This window comes from Schistocerca nitens, chromosome 1, assembly GCF_023898315.1.
Source record: "Schistocerca nitens isolate TAMUIC-IGC-003100 chromosome 1, iqSchNite1.1, whole genome shotgun sequence".
In the NCBI taxonomy this organism is placed as follows: Eukaryota; Metazoa; Arthropoda; class Insecta; order Orthoptera; family Acrididae; genus Schistocerca; species Schistocerca nitens.
The window spans coordinates 799613024-799635605 of NC_064614.1; the positions used below are offsets into that span (position 1 = coordinate 799613024).

At 44.7% G+C, this 22582-nt stretch overlaps 1 protein-coding gene across 1 annotated transcript in view; it reads right to left on the reverse strand.

Annotated features, from left to right (window-relative positions):
* Positions 1-22582, reverse strand: part of LOC126262451 (uncharacterized) — a 672745-nt gene that overhangs the window by 357956 nt on the left and 292207 nt on the right. The gene's annotated exons all lie outside the window — the stretch shown is intronic.

Here is a 22582-nt window from a genome sequence, read left to right on the forward strand (position 1 = left end):
CCACTTAGGTCCCGTAGCGGATTTTAGTTCATATTACACGGAATACCCTATAAATCTGCAGTTCCCTCATAGCGGTCAGGAAACATAAAGCTTATCGCTCATACTTGCTGCACGACCGGAAAAAACGGCACTTGAATGTAGACGCAGGTCCCGTGGCGAGCATCCGTTCGGCTATAATGCCCTGGGCTGCGTGATTCGCACTTGCAAGCAGTACGGGTGCGCCATCGCAAACACATTCCGCCGGCGGCGGAGAAAATGAGATTGCAGTTTAATGGAGAATAACGGGAGAGGTAACCGTTACGAAAAAGGTCGGCGCTGTCTTTTTTCTTCCGCGAGCGAAAATACGGCGCGTAGAGCACGGGGCGTAGCAGCAGCGGCATCAAACGGCGGCCCGGGCGCGGGTCCGCGGTGCGGTCCCGCTGGCCGCTTGCGCTGCGCCTCACGTCGCGGCAGCCGCGTCGCCGGAAACAATTACACAGCAAGTGCTCGGCGAGTCTGCTCGCAGCAGCCGGGGCGTGCGGCCGCCACCTCGCCGCCGGCAGCCGCCTTTGCCATCTCCAGCAGCTGCAGCTGCGGGCCGCGCTGCATACGTAACACAGCGCGCCGCACGCGTCTCGCATACGACGGAAAGGCAATTATGTTTCTGACGTTTGATTATCAGCGGGTGCGCTGCGGAGCCAATGTTTCCGAGTGTCGTGCACTCGTCAGGGCGGAAACGTGTTTACCGTATGCCAAACCTCGACTCTTTTGAGGTATAATTAAGCAGAAGGATTCCGTTAAAACCAGCCCTCGAGATCGCAACAACATTTGTTTACTTACCGATTTCAGCTTATATTAAAGCCATCTTCCGAAAATTTGGCCGCCTAAGGCTTTGCCAGCCGCTGTGGCCGAGCGGTTCTAGGCTCTTCAGTCCGGAACCGCGCTGCTGCTACGGTCGCAGGTTCGAATCCTGTCTGGGGCATGGCTGTGTGTGATGTCCTTAGGTTAGTTAGGTTTAAGTAGTTCTAAGTGTAGGGAACTGGTGACCTCCGATGTTAAGTCGCACAGTGCTCAGAGCCCAAGGCTGCTGCTGGCGGCTCCTCTGTTTCCTCGTGATACCACGATCGTACATTGTCCCATCCAACACCGTAACTAAGCTCCATCGCTTTAATAACGGCTGCAATTCGTCGACGAACAGAGCGCACAAGTTTCACCACCTACTCCATGTAGTGGGAGTTATTGGTTTGTATTTTGTTCAAAAATGTTCAAATATGTGTGAAATCTGATGGGACTTAACTGCTAAGGTCATCAGTCCCTAACCGTTACACACTACTTAGCCTAAATTATCCTAAGGACAAGCACACACACCCATGCCCGAGGGAGGACTTGAACCTCCGCCGGGACCAGCGGCACAGTCCATGACTACAGCGCCTAAGACCGCTCAGCTAATCCCGCACGGCGTTTGTATTTTCGGAACTCCTTGGAGGAAGTGTCAACCAAACGACTATTAACTCATGAACTATGTCATGAGGTATTTACGTATCTCAAATTCTTACGGCAGCATCCAGAGAGGCATTTGTACAGCAATATAAAGTAATGAATACAGCCTATCCCCATTGTTATTTAGTATTTACTGAGATCAAGACAGGTCTGCAAATAAAAACATAACAATGCCCTGTTTAAAAATTGATTTCTCGTTAGAAAAAAAATGGTTCAAATGGCTCTGAGCACTATGGGACTCAACTGCTGAGGTTATTAGTCCCCTAGAACTTAGAACTAGTTAAACCTAACTAACCTAAGGACATCACAAACATCCATGCCCGAGGCAGGATTCGAACCTGCGACCGTAGCGGTCTTGCGGTTCCAGACTGCAGCGCCTTTAACCGCACGGCCACTTCGGCCGGCGATTTCTCGTTAGAGCACCAGCCTGAAATTCTAGTGTATCTGTTAAATACTGAACGAGACTTCAAATAACATCTTCGGTGACTCAGAGCAGTACAGTTAAGTGCATTAGTGGTCAAAACGTAATAAAATACAATGATTAAACAGGTAAGCTACAATTTGAGGTAATTTCACAAACACTGCACTTGAGCATATTTTCATTCATCCACACATCCGAAACAGAAAGGGCGCCTGCGGGATGTACAAATATGTCCTTTGTAGTTTATACAGACAACTTCAGTCTTCCTAGCCGACGATCGAGGACGTAGGAAATGCCTATCCGTTTCACTGGAGCAACATCCTGCATGGAAGAAGGCAATGGCTTATTGATAATGCGCCCAATTAAACCTGTTCTTTCACTAACCACACTTATCCATATCTGATTTATTCAGTTCAGATTCAGTATTGTGTTCATTGTTGTGTTCAGTATCAATTTTGTTGGCAGTTTCAGTATCACTATCTTCAATATCTCCCCCCTCACGCAACCACTGAGTGACAATAGCCTAAACTCTGGACCTGAAAGAGCCACTCCGTCAATATTAGCCATGCCAAGTGATATTTTTGTAAGTAATGCAAAATATAAAGTATTTAAAACAACTGAGTTCGTAATGAAAACTGTGTGGTTGGGTCGCGTCATACCGCCAGCAACTTATTGCACTTACCAAGTCAAAATAAAAGCAGCTCTCAACAACGACTTTTCACCACAAATGCTCATAACGAAATGAACGAATATTACTGAGAAGCAGAAGTGCACAGAGCGGAAAATTCCGGCCTCAAGCTCACTAGGATGTTGGGTGCGGTATCATCATGTCCCACAACATCCCCCTCCAGCACAACACCGACTGAATGTTAAAGCTGGCTTCTAGCGTGTGACTCTGGAGACATACCATCAGATTTTTGGAAAAATAACGGAAATAGCGAAGACAGACAAGTGCATAAACTGTCGTATAGTCATCTTAACAAGTCGTGAATCGAAGTTGCTAATAAGAATAATACAGCGGAAAAGAAAACTGAGGATATGTTACATGACAACCAGCATGGCTTTAGGAAAGCCCGCCCGTTTAGCCGTGCGGTCTGACGCGCGGTTATCCGGATTGGGAAGGAGCGCCTGGTCCCCGGCACGAATCCGCCCAGCGGAGTTGTGTCGAGGTCCGGTCAGCTGGCCAGTCTGTGGATGGTTTTTAGGCGGTTTTCCATCTGCCTCGGCGAATGCGGGCTGGTACCCCTTATTCCGCCTCAGCTACACTATGTCGGCGATTGCTGCGCAAACAAGTTCTCCACGTATGCTTAAGCCACCATTACTCTAACACGCAAACGTAGGGGCTACACTCGTCTGGCGTGAGACGTTCCGTGGGCGGGGGGGGGGGGGGGGGGGGGCACCAAGGGTCGAACCGCACAATCATCCTGAAAGAGAGGTTCGGTTTGGGGCGGCGGAAGGGTGAAGTGGACTGCGGTAGTCGTCGTGGGATTGTGCACCACTGCGACTGCGGCGGGGACGGAGGCTCTCCGTCGTTTCTATGCCCCCGGTTAACATACAATACAATGACTTTCGAAAAGGTAAGGGTAGCAGAACGATTGTTCCAAGGCTGCTCTCGATATGGAAACAGGACGTAAAAGAGGACTTAACAAAAATCAAGACACGTAATGAGATTTGTCGATATAGACGGGAAATAGGCATATGGCGTTATCGGCAGGGAATCTCATGAGAGATACTCGGTCGCCTGGTGAAGTCGTCTTATTTGACGCCACCCAGTCACGAGAGGTGAAATCTCCGATCCGTCCGGTAATCGAGCCCGGAACCCCATGACCAAGCATCTGTAGCACTAACCACAATCGAAAGATTTGCTGACGCTGACCAAGAAAAATATTTGACAAATGTAAAACAGAGCACCATTTTCGGTATTATCACGAAAACAATTCTACTCTACTGGTAAATACGGATGATACGTAAAGTTGCGCTCTACCAAAATACAGTACGGAAGTTTTTGTGCAGTATATAAATGACGTAATATATGGCGGTAGCATTTGTAAGGGAGGAAACAAATGAATGTGTGAGAGAGAAACTGGGCGCCAGAGACGTCTCTTCGTTTTATGTTTGTTTGCTTAGTGTTAGTCCATTGTGTATTTTATACCGTTACAAAATATAAATTTGCATTTCACAAGATATAAAAATTACTTGATAGCGTAACTTCTGCGCTTTTATGTAACCAAAGAAATTACTTTTGATGCAAGTACAGTTTACATGCACAAATATAAAAAAATCTATACAATTATTGTTGTTATTTGGTACTCAGGAGAACGTTCTTCATAACGACCAATACAAGAGTGTCCTTTTATTAATGATAAGCGCGAAATATAATTATGAATGAAGAAAAAAGTTTTGCATACGTTCGAGGAATTAATGAAGCTAAGTTTGACACGTTTTAACACGCTGTCTTTTTTTTCTAATTTTATCTTTTCTGAGGAAATTGCGTTTTTAGTACTATTTGAGGAGTCTGTATTTTAATTTTTGCTAAAACGTCGCTCGGTTTCATGTTAAAAAACAAAGTTTTTCGTTTAAAACCTGAATTAAATATTGACAATTTCAATTTTGCTACAGGTACTGTTTAGTTTTAAGTAACAGACAGTAGGCTAATTGTGTAGAACAAAAATGTTCCGCAGGCTACGCTGCTATCTACAATTCCTCAGTCCACTGCTACCGGTTTTTAGCGGAATCTATTAAGGCACCTGCCGGAGTGGTCGAGCGATTTTAGGCGCTTCAGTCTGGAACCGCGCGACCGCTACGGTCGCAGGTTCGAATCCTGCCTCGGGCATGGATGTGTGTGATGTCCTTAGGTTAGTTAGGTTTAAGTAGTTCTAAGTTCTAGGGGACTGATGAACTTAGCTATTAAGTCCCATAGTGCTCAGAGCCATTTGAACCATTCTATTAAGACACTGATCACACACGCAAACAAAGCTATCGCAATGAGGTAACGCCCGATAGGTACTCAACACATCTGAAGTACACGTAATGCGGTTACGATCAAAACTCACCAAGACTACTAGGAAAACTACCATAGTTTGTCTATGCTTATTATAGTCTGCGGTAGACTACGGTAGCTTTAAAACTCTTGTAATGTGTAGGGAGCAGACAGATGAAAACAAGACACATGGAGAAGAAAGTAAGTACATTGTTTATTATTGCCAAAGTAGTCGCCTTTACTATTTATACAATCATCCCACCTTGAGAAAATGCGACAGTAAGAAGAAGTGCCTCTGAAAACTGTGTCTGTGACACTAGCTTCATCTTTACAATTCGATGTATCTGATGATGGGTTATCGCGAAGTTACGTCTCACCAGTTGATGGTGCTTTACTAAGTGACCTATTCAACATATATGCGGTACCCTTCCGAGACGGTAATTTCGTCAGAAGCAAGTCGATGACCATGAATGTCCTTCAGGACTCCAAAAATATAGAAATCGCATAGGAAGAAATCGAACTGTTTGGGGGATGTATGGGCCCACCCACATGTTCCCATGTCTGTTTCGAGAAAGTTACCGAAGTTTCACTGGGAAGCTCTTACACATCCTCTAAGCTCGATCTATTTTCGTATTTTTGCAGCCGTCAAGAAAGACACTCGTGGCCATCGATTACTGTCGGAAGAAGATACGCACGCCTGGCTACAGTCATGTTTCTGTAGGCAACCACAAACATTTTTGCATGATACTGGTTGACTTGTCACATAGTGGGATAAAATATTGATAGTAATGAAATAATAAAATGTTTATTTACTCATTTCCGAGACGTCTAGTTTTCATTTGACTGTTGCCCCTTACATATCACGCAGAAGAACCAAGAGGGAAAAATAAGACTGGGAGACCAAGATCGAAGACCTCCGGTTAAGGAGGGAGTATGTTCGGGATATAGTGTTACTGTTCACTCTTAACATCCAAGAAGCAATGATGGAAATAAAAGAAATATTCATGATTGGGATTAAGGTTCGGGGTGAAACTAAACTAACAACGAATTCTTCTGAGGATATTAATAATGCTTTTCCGTCTATTCAGCTAAGGCGCACAATCGTCATGGTGTTTATCGAACGCTAAATCACAGCTCTTTGAAGTTACATTCAATCCTGGAACTAAAAATTCGAACGCCCATGATGTTACTATATTCAACAACTCCGCGGTAGACCGAGAAATCGTAATCGTTTTCTTCGTAGAGTCCTTTTTGTCTCTTGTTTATACTTCACTTTGTGTCCAACTGTTGGTCTCAACGATGGAACGTCGAGTCGAACGAATACATTAACGGTGAAAGATTTACAAGTCGGGCAATACGCCATTAAGCTGATGTCTCTCCTTTTGCTGTTGACCTAGGACGTATGTTAGTGTTTATTGGACAACATGGTTGTGGCGATTAGTATGATTAATCAATAATTCAAAAACAGGCTTAATCGCATTTATTATTATTATTATTATACCGCCAACCAGCTTCAATCCGACGTAGGGGTCATCTTCTGCCGCTATGTAGACAGGAGTGACACCACTAGCAGTAGACCAATGGTGTAAACGTCCAGAAGATGAGCCCTACGTCGGGTTGAAGCCGGTTGGCACTATAATAATAAATGCGATTAAGACTATTTTTAATTATTGTATTTTACTGGGTTAGAGGGTTAGAACTGAGAACAAGCTGCAGTGCGTAAAAGCTTCTATCCACCCATGCAGTAACTTCTGTACTCCTCGGGATAGAATGAAGTCCGTGTCGCTAGTATCTGTAAATATCGTAGAAGCCCGCCAGCCTCCTAGCTTAACCAGAATTTAGAAACAGCCTATGTAATACTATGTATTGTAGTGACCTGGGAACGTCTTACAATCGAGTATCAGGTTCCGGTACCTTTGTCTGACCATTATGTAATCCAGTTAGAATCATCCTGTCTGTGGGAGCCTCTTCCAAGTGGAAATCTCGTATCAGTTTTGTCTGGATGTTGCTATTGTTTGCTAAGCGTAGAGGTAATACTTTACTTTGAGGCATCGAGATGCAGGGACGCTACCTAATGAATTAATTCCGGACGTGAATAGCTTATTTTGTGTTATCGATCTTCTGACTGGTTTGATGCGGCCGGCTACGAATTCCTCTCCCGTAGCAACCTCTTAATTTCAGAGTAGCTTTTGTAACCTACGTCCTCATTTGTTTACTGGATGTATTCCAGACTCTGTCCCACTACAGTTTTCACCCTCTCCAGTTACCTCTAGTACCAAGGAGGATAGGCCGGCTGCGGTGGTCTAGCGGTTCTAGGCACTCAGTCCGGAACCGCGCGACTGCTACGGTCGCAGGTTCGAATCCTGCCCCGGGCATGGATGTGTGTGATGTCCTTAGGTTAGTTAGGTTTAAGTAGTTCTGAGTTCTAGGGGACTGATGACCACAGATGTTAAGTCCCACAGTGCTCAGAGCCATTTGAACCATTTGAATCAAGGAGGATATACCCTGACGGCTTAACACATGTCGTATCACCTTGTCGCTTCTTATTGTCATTGTTATCCATATTGTCATTTCCTCGCCAACCCTAAGGAGAGCCTCTACATAACTTACCCTGGTTTTCATCCTTCTTCTGTAGCACCACATCTCAAACACTTCGAATCTCTTCTGTTCAGATTTTTCTACTGTCCGTGATTCACACCTATACCACGCTGTGCTCCAAACGCACATTCTCAGAAAGTGGTTGCTCAAATCGAGGCCTATGACTGATAGCTTCTCTTGGTCTGGGATGTCCCCTTTTCCTGTGTTCCTCCTCCTTCCTTCGTCATGGGTTTATTTGACTTCAAAGATAACATAAATGTTTGGAATTTTTTATATGCTGAGTAACTTCTTCCGATGATCATTTCTTTTTCGGTTTCTTCACATTTTTCTTCAAGCCATTTCACCTTGGCTGCCGTGCTCTTCCTATTTATTTCATTCCTAAGTGGTTTGGATTGCTGTATTCCTGTCTCCCCCTGACCACTTTTGTACTTTCTCCCGTCGTAAATCAATTGAAGTATTTCTTCTGTTACCTAAGATTTCTTCGCATTTACTTCCTTGTACTTTTCTGAATGTCCAGCATTTGTGATTTTCCCTTTTAGATATGTCCACTCCTTTTCAACTGAATTGTGTACTGTGATCTATATTCCTTATCGAAGTATCCACATCCTTAACTCATTTCAGACGCGTCTCATCGTTTCAGAGTACTTCAGTACCCTGCTGCCTTCCACACTCACTCTTCCGTGCAATTAAACTTCGGTATTTTCTTCATCATTACTAAATTATGTTATGATTCTATACCTGCTACTAGGTACGCCTTGAATGTCTGATTTTGGAATCTATGTTTGACCGTGACGCAGTCCAGCTGCAATCTTCACATGTCTCCCCGTCTTCCCCAAGTAAACCTGTTCTTGGAATTACTGAACAAACGATATGACATTTTTTCTTCGTTTTCCCTTCCCTGCAATCACGTTCCAATCCTCCATCATAATCAGATTTTCAACTCCTTTTACGTACTGAATTACCCACTCAATATCCTCATACACTTTCTGTATTTCTTCATCGCTGCTTGCTACGTCGGGGCCGGCCGAAATGGCCGAGTGGTGCTACGCGCTAGAGTCTGGAACCGCGCGACCACTACGGTCGCAGGTTCGAATCCTGCCTAGGAGAAAGAAGTGTGCGATGTCCTTAGGTTAGGTTTAAGTAGCTCTAGGTTCTAGGGGACTGATGACCTCAGCAGTTAAGTCGCATAGTGCTCAGAGCCTCTTTTTATTCTCTGTTTAATTGTACTCATGCGATAAACATTTACAAAGCGTAGCCGAGCTTCACATGAGTATTTTAAAATATGTTATAATGGTAAATTGAAAAGATGTTATAATCTTAAACATGTTAGGTTACCGATGCTGTGGGAGTGAATGGGCGAAGTAAAATATGTCTATGCTAGTGTAATGGAATTAATATAAAAAAGGAAAAAGAAGAAAAATATTTTTGCTATAATTTCTAATATGCTGAATGGTAGATCACACAAGCAAGTTTTATATACGAACAAAATCAAACACCGTGCACAGTACTTAATCAAAATAAGGTTAAGTTTTCTCTTATAGGGATAAAGTTAAGTTTGAACATTGAATCTGCAGCAGCGTTTGACATTATAAATATTAATGTTTTAATATATTGGAATATGAATGCCATTTGAACTTGAATTTTGCATTAAAGGTACAAGTAGTTTAAACAAGGAGGGTAAAAATATTTTTATGAAACAACTTTCGAAATGTATGTCTGTCTTGAACTACGGAAATAATGCATTGATTTCAACTACGAGAAGACCTCTCGGAAATTATTTAGAAAGGAGGTGTTGGATGACTGTGTTTGTTCATTCAGAAGTTGGAAAAGTGTGCTTATATATATGAATCTCAGTCGCATCTAGAGGGTTCACAGTACCACCATTATCTGTAAGGCTTAAGATCTGAAGGTTGAGCCGTGCGGGGTAGCCGAATGGTCTCAGGCCCCTTGTCACCGTTCGCGCGGCTCCCCCGTCGGAGGTTCGAGTTCTCCCTCGGGCATTGGTGTGTGTGTTGTCTTTAGACTAAGTTACTTTAAGTTAGATTAAGTAGTGTGTAAGCTTAGGGGCCGATGAATTCAGCAATTTGGTCCCATGAGACCTTCCACAAAATCTGGAAATTGTTTTCTATATTGTCTACTGTGAGACAAAGAATAAGCCAGGGGAGGGATTGGTTAGATCGTAAACAGGCAGTCAACTAATCAAATGAAAGCACCCTACATTATTATTAATTGTAAATTAGTAAATACAAGTTTTACATCACAATCTAAGTGGTGCTGTATACCAGAATCTCAGTAACATTCGCAGGATGGAAGCACATAGAAATATTCACTATCGTTAACAGCACAGCTCACGCTGTATACTCGCATCCAAATGCTCAATCTTCTCAACGTTCTGCAAAAGGCAATAGCAATTACACACTGCAAGCTGAACACAATTTTGCGTGGAATTTTACGAACATGATTAGTTTCATTCGACTTGACCAAAATCGTATTTATCGGTCGAGTAATAGGTTTCTGCTAATTAGTTTCACTAATTATCCTATTAAACGACGACAAACATTAATTAAACCTGATGTGTTACCAGACTGTGAAACGTAGCTGTACAGATGAAAAGTAGAGTCCGTGAATAATTGAAGGGTGGTCAGGCGTAAATGCACTCTGGAATTTCTCTGTCTAGCGCTTGAAATGAAACTCGTCGACCTAGTTTTGAAAATATTAACTGTTGAAATCAAACCGCAGAAAAAGTAACACCTCTTTCGGATTGCCATTTCCATATAGAACGTGGACTTTCACGGCATAATCTCCCTTTTAACAGAGGATGTGTATACTTTCCAAAGATAACCCACGCCGAACACATTGTGGAGGATCAGTCTCCAGACGAAATCGGGATTCATCTGTGAAAAGAACATTGGCCCGCTGTTAGACCGTCCGGGTGGCATGCCGACGACTCCACTCTAGACATTCCCTTCTGTGAAGACGCGGCAGACGTACACATACCAAAGGTCTCCATCAATAAAGGCCACTCTGCAGATACTTTCTGTACACCGTTTGTCCAATGGATCCTGCGGAGTAAGATGCCAGTTGCCGTGCACTACTAAGATGGCCCGTCGTGCCCTTATAACATAATAACGGTCCTCTCTTTCTGATACCACAAGTGGTCGGCCCTGCCATGGTCTTAAGGATATAGTTTCGGTCTCTATCAACTGTCGCCACATCCGAGAAACAACAGAAGGATTCACATTAAGCCACTGAGTCACATCAGTTTGCGACTGTCCTGTTTCCATTCTTCCTATGGACCTCCAAAGTCTGCGGCTGTGTACACAGCAGTTGTGGATGAGGGCCACTACCTCGTTTGATAGATGCCCTGACGTCATCGTTTTAGTGGTTGTCCGTTGACCGAAATGCCACTTTCCGTGCAGAATCTCCTACATAATCTCATTAACTTTAATCACTTGGAACCACATTTTTGTTGCTCTATCTTTATTGTCTTTTACACGAGCTGTTACTCCGTGAATATTTCAGATCCTCATTCTCATAGATACAAATTTACAGATTTCAGGTTACATTGATTATATTAATTAAAGAAATAGGAAGAAAAAAATACACTCCAGTCTCCTGGATATAAAACGTGTGTAGATACAAAGATTTCGTCTGTGACATTTGCCGCAAGTTATACCTAAAGTGGTCAAATGCTGTCTTGAATTCTATATAAATGTCTTACGAAAAACGTAATATCGTATCTCTCTCTCTCTCTCTCTCTCTCTCTCTCTCTGTGTGTGTGTGTGTGTGTGTGTGTGTGTGCACGTGAAGCAGATGTAACGAAGTTGATTTGCACATGTCGCATTTCATTTCATCGCGAGTAAATCGTACTGAAGAACCGAGAGGGGGACGGCGGTGTAGTGGCGGCAGCTGCAGTATTGTCATCCGCAGACGGTCGTCCATTGAGAAAGAGTCATAAGGCTGAACACTTAATATTCAGTCCGCGCCTCCTCTCCGAAATGCGCTTCTCCAAAAGAGTGAGTGAGTGAGTGAGTGAGTGAGAGGGTAAGAGAGAGAGACCATTCGAGTCTGCGACGCCTAATGGACTGCTGAATAGGCTTTGCAGCACGGCAAAGCACCCGTCCGTCAGCGGCTTAAAACTTCTCGCCGCTAACACTCCGTCTCCGTTAAGAACGCGCTGTGCTCATTTCAGAAATTATGCAGACGCAGATCCAGTTTAAAAAGAAATACGTGTGTTGCGTTGTTAAAATATTTACTAATATTTAAAGTAACGTAGCTCTTCGTCTTTCCTAGCATTAGTCCTACTAGGGTTCAGGAATCCTTTAATTTTGATTGGGTATAGAATTTATGTTATTTCTCTTTCCGGATGCTGTTCTCCACACCATCGTATTAACCTAATCTCGGAGGGAAAATAGTGTATGCTATCTACCTGCGTGTAGGTCGGTTTTCTTCTGTCTCTTTTAGTGTTTTAACATGAAATGAAAAGCTGGCCTTCCATTAGCCTAGGCAGATGTGGGGAAACGCTGTATTAGAGTAATGAAGTTGCTCGCTGTGGCAAACCAACCATACGAGATGGCGCACGTGTCTCATGTGAGTCTAGCTCACTTAAATACCTCAAAAGCTGTGCGGTACGGTTTACGCTAGACTGGCAGGTACTACAAATGTGCGCTAATAAATTAAATTTCTGAATCTCTAACGTTGTGAAGTGGTACGTTAACTGAATTCCGGTAGAACATTGCGGTTACTACGAATGTAGTCCTGTGTTTATACCATTTCCACCACCCTTAAACATTGTATGACTACAGAAATGTTTGACTAACGAAATTACTAACAGCTGATCCTATAAAAATTCTTAAAATACACTCAAACTATCTAAATGGAAGTCATTGTCAAAAAGAGCTGTATATGTTTCTAACACTTCCACTTAACATCATGTGTTTTCATATCCATCAGAAACTACTATTATAACAAAGATTACATAGTTCCTTCTCCAGTTAACTATATTTACAAGTGAATCATGGACTGTGGGAAAATGGGAAGCGGAGCCAATCGAAACGTTTGAGATTTGGTGCTATAGAAGGATGTTAAGAATTTGGCGGACTAAATCAAAAGATTCTCCGCTTAATCGGCGAGAAAAGGAACATATGGAGAACACTGACAAGAAGAAGGAACATCAGGAAATAACATCAGAGGTACTAGAGTGAGTTGTAGAGGGTAAAAAGTGGAGGGGAAGACAGAGACTGGAGCCGAGCAGAGTGGCCGCGCGGTCTGGGGCGCCATGTCACGGATAGTGCGACCGCTTCCGGCGGTGGTTCGAGTCCTCCCTCGGGCCTGGGTGTATGTGTTGTTTTTAGCGTAAGTCAGTTTAAGTAGTGTGTAAGTCTATGGACCGACGACTTCAGAAGTTTGGTCCCTTCACACACATTTGAACATTTTTGAGCAGAGATTGGAATATATTCAACAAATAATTGAGGACGTAGGGTGCAGGTACTACTCTGAGATGAAAGGCTGGCACGAGTGAGGACCGGTGATACGTAGCCTTAACGTCGCCAATTTACGGACAAAATACTAACTAAAACTACCAGTTTTTGTATGCTCTTACACCATGAGACACAGAAAACAGTTTGGGATCGAAGTAATATACACTCCTGGAAATGGAGAAAAGAACACATTGACACCGGTGTGTCAGACCCACCATACTTGCTCCGGAAACTGCGAGGGGGCTGTACAAGCAATGATCACACGCACGGCACAGCGGACACACCAGGAACCGCGGTGTTGGCCGTCGAATGGCGCTAGCTGCGCAGCATTTGTGCACCGCCGCCGTCAGTGTCAGCCAGTTTGCCGTGGCATACGGAGCTCCATCGCAGTCTTTAACACTGGTAGCATGCCGCGACTGCGTGGACGTGAACCGTATGTGCAGTTGACGGACTTTGAGCGAGGGCGTATAGTGGGCATGCGGGAGGCCGGGTGGACGTACCGCCGAATTGCTCAACACGTGGGACGTGAGGTCTCCACAGTACATCGATGTTGTCGCCAGTGGTCGGCGGAAGGTGCACGTGCCCGTCGACCTGGGACCGGACCGCAGCGACGCACGGATGCACGCCAAGACCGTAGGATCCTACGCAGTGCCGTAAGGGACCGCACCGCCACTTCCCAGCAAATTAGGGACACTGTTGCTCCTGGGGTATCGGCGAGGACCATTCGCAACCGTCTCCATGAAGCTGGGCTACGGTCCCGCACACCGTTAGGCCGTCTTCCGCTCACGCCCCAACATCGTGCAGCCCGCCTCCAGTGGTGTCGCGACAGGCGTGAATGGAGGGACGAATGGAGACGTGTCGTCTTCAGCGATGAGAGTCGCTTCTGCCTTGGTGCCAATGATGGTCGTATGCGTGTTTGGCGCCGTGCAGGTGAGCGCCACAATCAGGACTGCATACGACCGAGGCACACAGGGCCAACACCCGGCATCATGGTGTGGGGAGCGATCTCCTACACTGGCCGTACACCACTGGTGATCGTCGAGGGGACACTGAATAGTGCACGGAACATCCAAACCGTCATCGAACCCATCGTTCTACCATTCCTAGACCGGCAAGGGAACTTGCTGTTCCAACAGGACAATGCACGTCCGCATGTATCCCGTGCCACCCAACGTGCTCTAGAAGGTGTAAGTCAACTACCCTGGCCAGAAAGATCTCCGGATCTGTCCCCCATTGAGCATGTTTGGGACTGGATGAAGCGTCGTCTCACGCGGTCTGCACGTCCAGCACGAACGCTGGTCCAACTGAGGCGCCAGGTGGAAATGGCATGGCAAGCCGTTCCACAGGACTACATCCAGCATCTCTACGATCGTCTCCATGGGAGAATAGCAGCCTGCATTGCTGCGAAAGGTGGATATACACTGTACTAGTGCCGACATTGTGCATGCTCTGTTGCCTGTGTCTATGTGCCTGTGGTTCTGTCAGTGTGATCATGTGATGTATCTGACCCCAGGAATGTGTCAATAAAGTTTCCCCTTCCTGGGACAATAAATTCACGGTGTTCTTATTTCAATTTCCAGGAGTGTAGTTTGTATATCGTTTACAAGTTTGTAAATTTGTTGACATCGAGTATAGATTTAAGCGTCAGGAAGTCGTTTCTGAAAGTATTTCTAAGGAGTGTAGCCATGTATGGAAGTGAAACATGGACGATAAATAGTTTGGACAGGATGAGAATAGAAGCTTTAGAAATGTGGTGCTACAGAAGAATGCTGAAGATTAGGTGGGTAGATCACAGAACTAATGAGGAGGTATTGAGTAGAATTGGGGAGAAGAGGAGTTTGTGGTACAACTTGACAAGAAGAAGGGACCGGTTGGTAGGACATGTTCTGAGGCATCAAAGGATCACAAATTTTGCATTACAGGGCAGCGTGGAGGGTAAAAGTCGTAGAGGGAGACCAAGAGATGAATACACTAAGCAGATTCAGAAGGATGTAGGCTGCAGTAAGTACTGGGAATTGAAGAAGCTTGCACAGGATGGAGTAGCATGAAGAGCTGCATCAAACCAGTCTCAGGACTGTAGACCACAACAACAACAACATCGTTCGGTTAGCAGAAACGACAGACTGTTACACCTTCTACATTTCGTGGCCAAATTATGATAAACTTTTATACCATCATCACTGGTATAGCTCAATTCAGATGAAGCGGTACCTGGCCAGGGTAAATAACAGGCTATTCTACGGAGGCGGTTTTAATGACAACAGCAGTATAAAAATTGTGTAGAAATTTCTGGTGCGTTCCTTCAGATATGTGCCACTGAACCCTGATAGTAAACATTAATGTGTAAGCTATGTGCCCGTCAGGGGCTATGACTGTCAGGGTAGCTTTCCGCTTCGGTACACGCGTTGACAATGAGTTCGTAGTCCGTTACAACCAATCAATGGGAGGATGCCACAGTCCGTAGCCGAAGTTTCCAGGCAAATTTTGTGCGAAGATGCTCGACTCGAACTTAGGCCATACGAATCCTGTTTGCGAAATATATTTCCATCGGCATACGTACAGCCCATAATCAACATAATTTGAGAGCCGTCCTGGGTTAATTTGCAGACGTGTTATTGGATCCTCATGGGCTGAAAGCGTACGACAACGCTACGATGATTTAACCATCTAGTGGATGGGTGACGTTAGGAGTTTCCCTTTGGTGCTGTTGGAAAATAGTAGGCAGTATGACAGCACTGAGTTGGTCCGCCTCCCTTTTTTTTTCATGCACCATCAAGGAATAACGTGATAAAAAATTATATTTAATTGAACTATATTAAAAAACGTAAATTACTTACAAACTGCGGCGTGCACACACTTTATTCGACAAGTAAACGTCACTACAGATATTCGGATTTAGGTTACGACATGTTCGATATGTCTATGGCTGCCGTCATTGGCGATGACGTGGCGCAGACGAATGGAGAAATTTTGCATGACCCGACTAAGTGTGGGGACATCAAAGCAGTCGGTGACCTCCTGAGTGGCTGTTTTCAGCTCAGTAATGGTTTGGTGCTATTGCTGTACACCTGGTGTTTAATTTAGTCCCACACAAAGGAGCCGTATGTTTTCGGATCCGGAGAATATTGGCCAATCCAGGCCAATGTCAGTGGCCTCTCCGTACCCCAGAGCCATAATGCGGTCCCGAAAGTGCTCCTCCAGGACATCATACACACTACTGAGGTCGATCTCCGTCTTGCATGAATCACATCTTGTTCAAATCGTGTTCGCTTTGGATAATGGGGATGAAATCATTTTCCAAAATCTTCACGTACCGCTCGGTAGTCACCGTGACTGGACATTGCACACCGCACAGTCACCCGTTGAGTGTGAAGAGACTTCTCGCGAAGTGGGTATTCTCAGTCCCCCAAACGTGCCAATTTTGCTTATTTATGAACCCATCGAAATGAAAGTGGGCTTCGTCTGTAAACCCAATACGCATTCCCATCACAGCGCGCGGCCAACCCTGCAGTTTGAACGTCCTAACGCAAACCGTTCAGAATTTATGACGAGTTTATTTCATGTAGTTCAATAATTGTCACCCTGTACGTTCATCAGTGTCCCGTACCTACTTCAGATATGGTTACAACACTCACACTTCGTGAACGAAAGAGGTCAGTCAGCAGGAAGAAAGAAAATCCTTTGCAATTAGGCGGCTGACACAACACTCAGGTGCGGTGCATCTCGGCCCATGGATGACAGCCTGAACGGAGGCTGAGGAGATGTGTACAGGCGAATAGACGTGCAACTGTTGAGCATCTGAACCAAGGGGCTGCCAGGATTGTGCACTCAACGACCGTTCAGCTGGCCATTACTGCGTGTGGGCCTCCGCACTAAGCACCTGGTTCACCCACTCATGCTGACTGCTGTCCATCGGCGACGAAGGCTGGAATAGACTGGAATTTGGACGACAGTACCAAAACTGGACGTCCCCTGATTGGCGACAGATAGATTCTTCAGATGAATCACGCTTTATGCTCCATCGGACAGATGCCACTGGCATCACGTCTTAAACGTCTGAATGCAAATGTCCTGCAGCAATTACCGGATGGGTCCACGCCTGAGGGCATTCACTGGGTGATCTCGTCATTTTGGAGGACACAATCGATCAACACACGTATCATTCTCTGCGTGTGGAGCATGTCCAAATCTACATGCAGTTTGTTTGTCCTGTGCACGGTGGCATCTACCAACAGGACAATGCAACGTGTCAGGCTGCTCGCATTATACGTGAGAGGTTCGAACAGCACCAGCATAAATTTATGTTACACCCCTGGATTGAAACGCAGTCGAGAATCTGCGGGACCACCTCGATCATTTTGCACTCGCTATGGCTCTACATTGTAGAGAGTTTCAGGGAGAGCATAAGGGAACAATTGACAGGAATGGGGGAAAGAAATACAGTAGAAGAAGAATGGGTAGCTCTGAGGGATGAAGTAGTGAAAGCAGCAGACGATCAAGTAGGTAAAAAGACGAGGGCTAATAGAAATCCTTGGGTAACAGAAGAAATATTGAATTTAATTGATGAAAGGAGAAAATATATAAATGCAGTAAATGAAGCAGGCAAAAAGGAATACAAACGTCTCAGAAATGAGATCGAGAGGAAGTGCAAAATGGCTAAGCAGGGATGGCTAGAGGACAAATGTAAGGATGTAGAGGCTTGTCTCACTAGGGGTAAGATAGATACTGCCTACAGGAAAATTAAAGAGACCTTTGGAGAGAAGAGAACCACTTGTATGAATATCAAGAGCTCAGATGGAAACCCAGTTCTAACCAAAGAAGAGAAACCAGAAAGATGGAAGGCGTATATAGAGGACAATATTCTGGAAATGGAAAAGAATGTAGATGAAGATGAAATGGGAGATACGATACTGCGTGAAGAGTTTGACAGAGCACTGAAAGACCAAAGTCGAAACAAGGCCCCGGGAGTAGACAACATTCCATTAGAACTACTGACGGCCTTGGGAGAGCCAGTCCTGACAAAACTCTACCATCTGGTGAGCAAGCTGTATGAGACAGGCGAAATACCCTCAGACTTCAAGAAGAATATAATAATTCCAATCCCAAAGAAAGCAGGTGCTGACAGATGTGAAAACTACCGAACTACTGGTAGAAGCCGTCCTCGGGGAAGATCAGTTTGGATTCCGTAAAAATATTTGAACACGTGAGGCAATATTGACCTTACGACTTATCTTACAAGAAAGATTAAGGAAAGGCAAACCTACGTTTCTAGGATTTGTAGACTTATAGAAAGTTTTGACAGTGTTGATTGGAATACTCTCTTTAAAATTCTGAAGGTGGCAGGGGTAAAATACAGGGATCGAAAGGCTATTTACAATTTGTACCGAAACCAGATGGCAGTTGTAAAAGTCGAGGGGCATGAAAGGGAAGCAGTGGTTGGGAAGGGACTCCTCAGAACTGGTCTTCCCAAAGTGCCTCAAGCAATTCCTGTGTTTAGCTTCGCTAGTTTCTCTTTTGAGAAGCCTACCTCATCTATTGACAATCTTTTAAACAGCCCTTCACCTTACTGAACCCAAGACATTCACACAAAATGCCCTCATACGTACTAGAAAGGTACAGAGAGGACGAGGCAGTGCGACACATTGAAAAAATAACCGAAATAAAAAAAAGAACTTAGTAGCCGTTTAATTTGTTCATTAGCTGGAATTTTGATGAAGCGTACTCGGAGTACCGCTTCAAAAGTACTCGCAAAAGACGAGGTTCCGTGTTCGGATCCCAGTAAAGCGAATCTGGCTGGTTCCGCGTTCGAATCCTAGTGATTGGAGAGTTCCGAAACAGCAGACGCTCATTATGTAAATCTGCAGGCCTTCGTGGCCGTTGTCACTGAAGTTAAAATCTTCTGGGTTATTAGGCCGCGTCATGTTTCTTCTTCTATCAGTAGTGGACACCAAGAGATCCTGAGAAGATCCCAGCAGAGGGGTCGAAACGTCGAACATTTTAGAAGAAACATGACGCGGCCTAATAACCGAGAAGATTTTAACTGCAGAAGTTCATTACATTGTCTCCTCACTCAGTATTATTATATCGAAAAAAAAAACCAGAGATTCGTACTTCTCGAGCCGGCAGTGAGAGCACTTTGCGCTGTAGACTCCTCCGGTGGCGGAGAAGCGCGCGGCCCACCTTGGCCCGGTGCCAGACGTGTTTTAGCGCAGTGCTGTGGGCGCGGCACGGGGCAGGTCCCCAGCGACGTGCGGGGGTGCAGCTGGCGCCGCGCCGCGCCGCGCCGTGAAGCTGTCAGAGGGGGAGGCAGCACCACGCTGCGGCCCGCCCACCTAACCAGTTAACCCTCGTACGCTTCACATTTCTTTGTACTACTTCTGGAAAAACTGGTTGTAACACAACAACACAGTGTCCAACACAGAAATTTTCGCAGTATGACACAATTTAGGGTAATAGTCTCATATTTTTTGTATAATATACACTACTGGCCATTAAAATTGCTACACCATGAAGATGACGTGCTACAGACGCGAAATTCAAGCGACAGGACGAAGATGCTGTGATATGCAAATGATTAGCTTTTCAGAGCATTCACACAAGTTTGGCGCCGGTGGAGACACCTACAACGTGCTGATGTAAGGAAAGTTTCCAATCGATTTCTCATACACAAACAGCAGTTGACCGGCGTTGCCTGGTGAAACGTTGTTGTGATGCCTCGTGTAAGAAGGAGAATTGCGTACCATCCCGTTTCCGACTTTGATAAAGGTCGGATTGTAGCCTTTCGCGATTGCGGTTTATCGTATCGCGACATTGCTGCTCGCGTTGGTCGAGATCCAATGACTGTTAGCAGAATATGTAATCGGTGGGTTCAGGAGGGTAATACGGAACGCCGTGCTGGATCCCAACGGCCTCGTATCACTAACAGTCGAGATGACTATCTTATCCGCATGGCTGTAACCGATCGTGCAGCCACGTCTCGATCCCAGAGTCAACAGATGGGGACATTTGCAAGACAACAGTCATCTGCACGAACAGTTCGACGACGTTTGCAGCAGCATGGACTATCAGCTCGGAGACCACGGCTGCGGTTACCCTTGACGCTGCATCACAGACAGGAGCGCCTCCGATGGTGCGCTCAACGACGAACCTGGGTGTACGAATGGCAAAACGTCATTTTTTCGAATGAATCCAGGTTCTGTTTACAGTATCACGATGGTCGCATCCGTGTTTGGCGACATCGCGGTGAACGCACATTGGAAGCGTGTAATCGTCATCGCCATAGTGGCGTATCACCCGGCGTGACGGTATGGGGTGCCATTGGTTACACGTCTCGGCCACCTCTTGTTCCCATTGACGGCAGTTTGAACAGTGGACGTTATATTTCAGATGTGTTACGACCCGTGACTCTACCCTTCATTCGATCCCTGTGAAACCCTACATTTCAGCAGTATAATGCACGACCGCGTGTTGCACGTCTTGTACGGGCCTTTCTGGATACAGAAAATGTTCGACTGCTGCCCTGGCCAGCACATTCTCTATATCTCTCACCAATTGAAGACGTCTGGTCAATGGTGGCCGAGCAACTGGCTCGTCACAATACGCCAGTCACTACTCTTGATGAACTGTGGTATCGCGTTGAAGCTGCATGCGCAGCTGTACCGGTACACGCCATCCAAGCTCTGACTCAATACCCAGGCGTAACAAGGCCGTTATTACGGCCAGAGGTGGTTGTTCTGGGTACTGATTTCTCAGGATCTATGCACCCAAATAGCGTGAAAATGTAATCACATGTCAGTTCTAATATAATATATTTGTGCAATGAATACCTGTTTATCATCTGCATTTCTTCTTGGTGTAGTAATTTTAATGGCCTGTATTGTATTTTCTCACTGTTTTTTAAATATTTTCTGATGAGTGAGTACGATTATGTAATTTAAATGCAATATCTTAAAAATATTTGTGTAATACCATGTAGTAAACAAGCTGGTCTAGTTAGGGCGATTTCCAACTGTGAACCATCAAAGAGTATATTGAAAGTAAAGAACGTTATATCAATGGGCGTGGACGCATACAGTACAGCTGAGCGTGGCGCGAGATTTTGTGCAGTACACTCTGACAGAAGCGTCCAGACGTAGTGGTTGGTAGGGGCTCATTGCAAGGTGCCAAACTGGAAGAATTGTATATTGTGACCAGATGTAATCACTATGTTAACTGGCCACAGTGCGAAAATCATCAAGAGGAATTCAAAAAATGGTTCAAATGGCTCTCAGGTCATCCGTCCCCTAGACTTAGAACTACTTAAACCTAACTAACCTAAGGACATCACACAAATGCATGTCCGAGGCAGGATTAGAACCTGCGACCGTAGCAGCAACGCGGTTCCGGACTGAAGCGCCTAGAACTGCTCGGCCACAACAGCCGGCTCAAGAGGAATTGATGTGAACGAAGAGCACTGTGGGCCCAAAATCGTTTATTGTAAAACGACGCTTAGAAGAGCCTGTTGCCATGCATTGTCAGCGATTATTGCATTACGCATCACCAACTGCTTCTCATTGAAGTAAGACCAGACAACTTTAATTTTTAGAAATGTATCAAGGCTAGCCAGCATAGTTGTTTCATGTCGTTAATAATTACCAGTTTAACGTTAACGCTATGTGGCAAGTGCTTGATCCTGAACAGTTGCTATATAGGATCGTATCCTGTCATTATTAATTAAAACTGTGTGTCCCTGTTGGTGATAAAAAGTCTAACATTACTCTGAGCTAGTTTTAGATAATTTCGCTAAAAAGCGAAAGTTATCACAACTTTGGACCTAGTTTATCAGCGAAATTTTCACTCAAAAGCCATTGTTAATATTAATATTATTGTAGGTCAGAATATTGAATTCCTTTGCGTCGCCATTAATTTCGGTTCTCATTTCCAATATACGTCATTATGTTATCCAGAAATTCACCGGGAGTTATTTAATGAAAGTTACGTACTTATACGACATATTTCTCTTAATGTAAAATATTTATTTAATAACAGTTACCATAGTAGAAAAAATAACAGTGACCGTTTTCTGTGACCGCTGAAATCAAAACTTAGAAAAATATTTTACTTCAGTACCTGACATTTCACTAATTATTTTGCAGTTTTCATCGTTTCTCAGAACTCTTTCTATCGTTATTGTCTATAAGTATTCACGCAATAACGATTCGATTATAACTCATTCTACGTTTTTTTAATTTAGTTTGTTCTTAGGAACGGATGCTTTTTCCCATACAACAGGGAAATTAGGAACACTAGTCATCAATTATTCCCATTACCCGAAAGCGTAGGCCCGATACACGGGGCGACCTGGTGACAGGACATTTCTTAATCTCGGGATTGTCCAGCGAGCGCAGTTCTGAAATTAGCAGTATTAGTTGGCAGGGGTAAAACACAGGGAGCGAAAGGCTATTTACAACTTGTACAGAAACCAGATGGCAGTTATAAGAGTCGAGGGGCATGAAAGGGAAGCAGTGGTTGGGAAGGGAGTGAGACAGGGTTGTAGCCTCTCCCCGACGTTATTTAATCTGTATATTGAGCAAGCAGTAAAGGAAACAAAAGAAAAATTCGCAGTAGGTATTAAAATCCATGGAG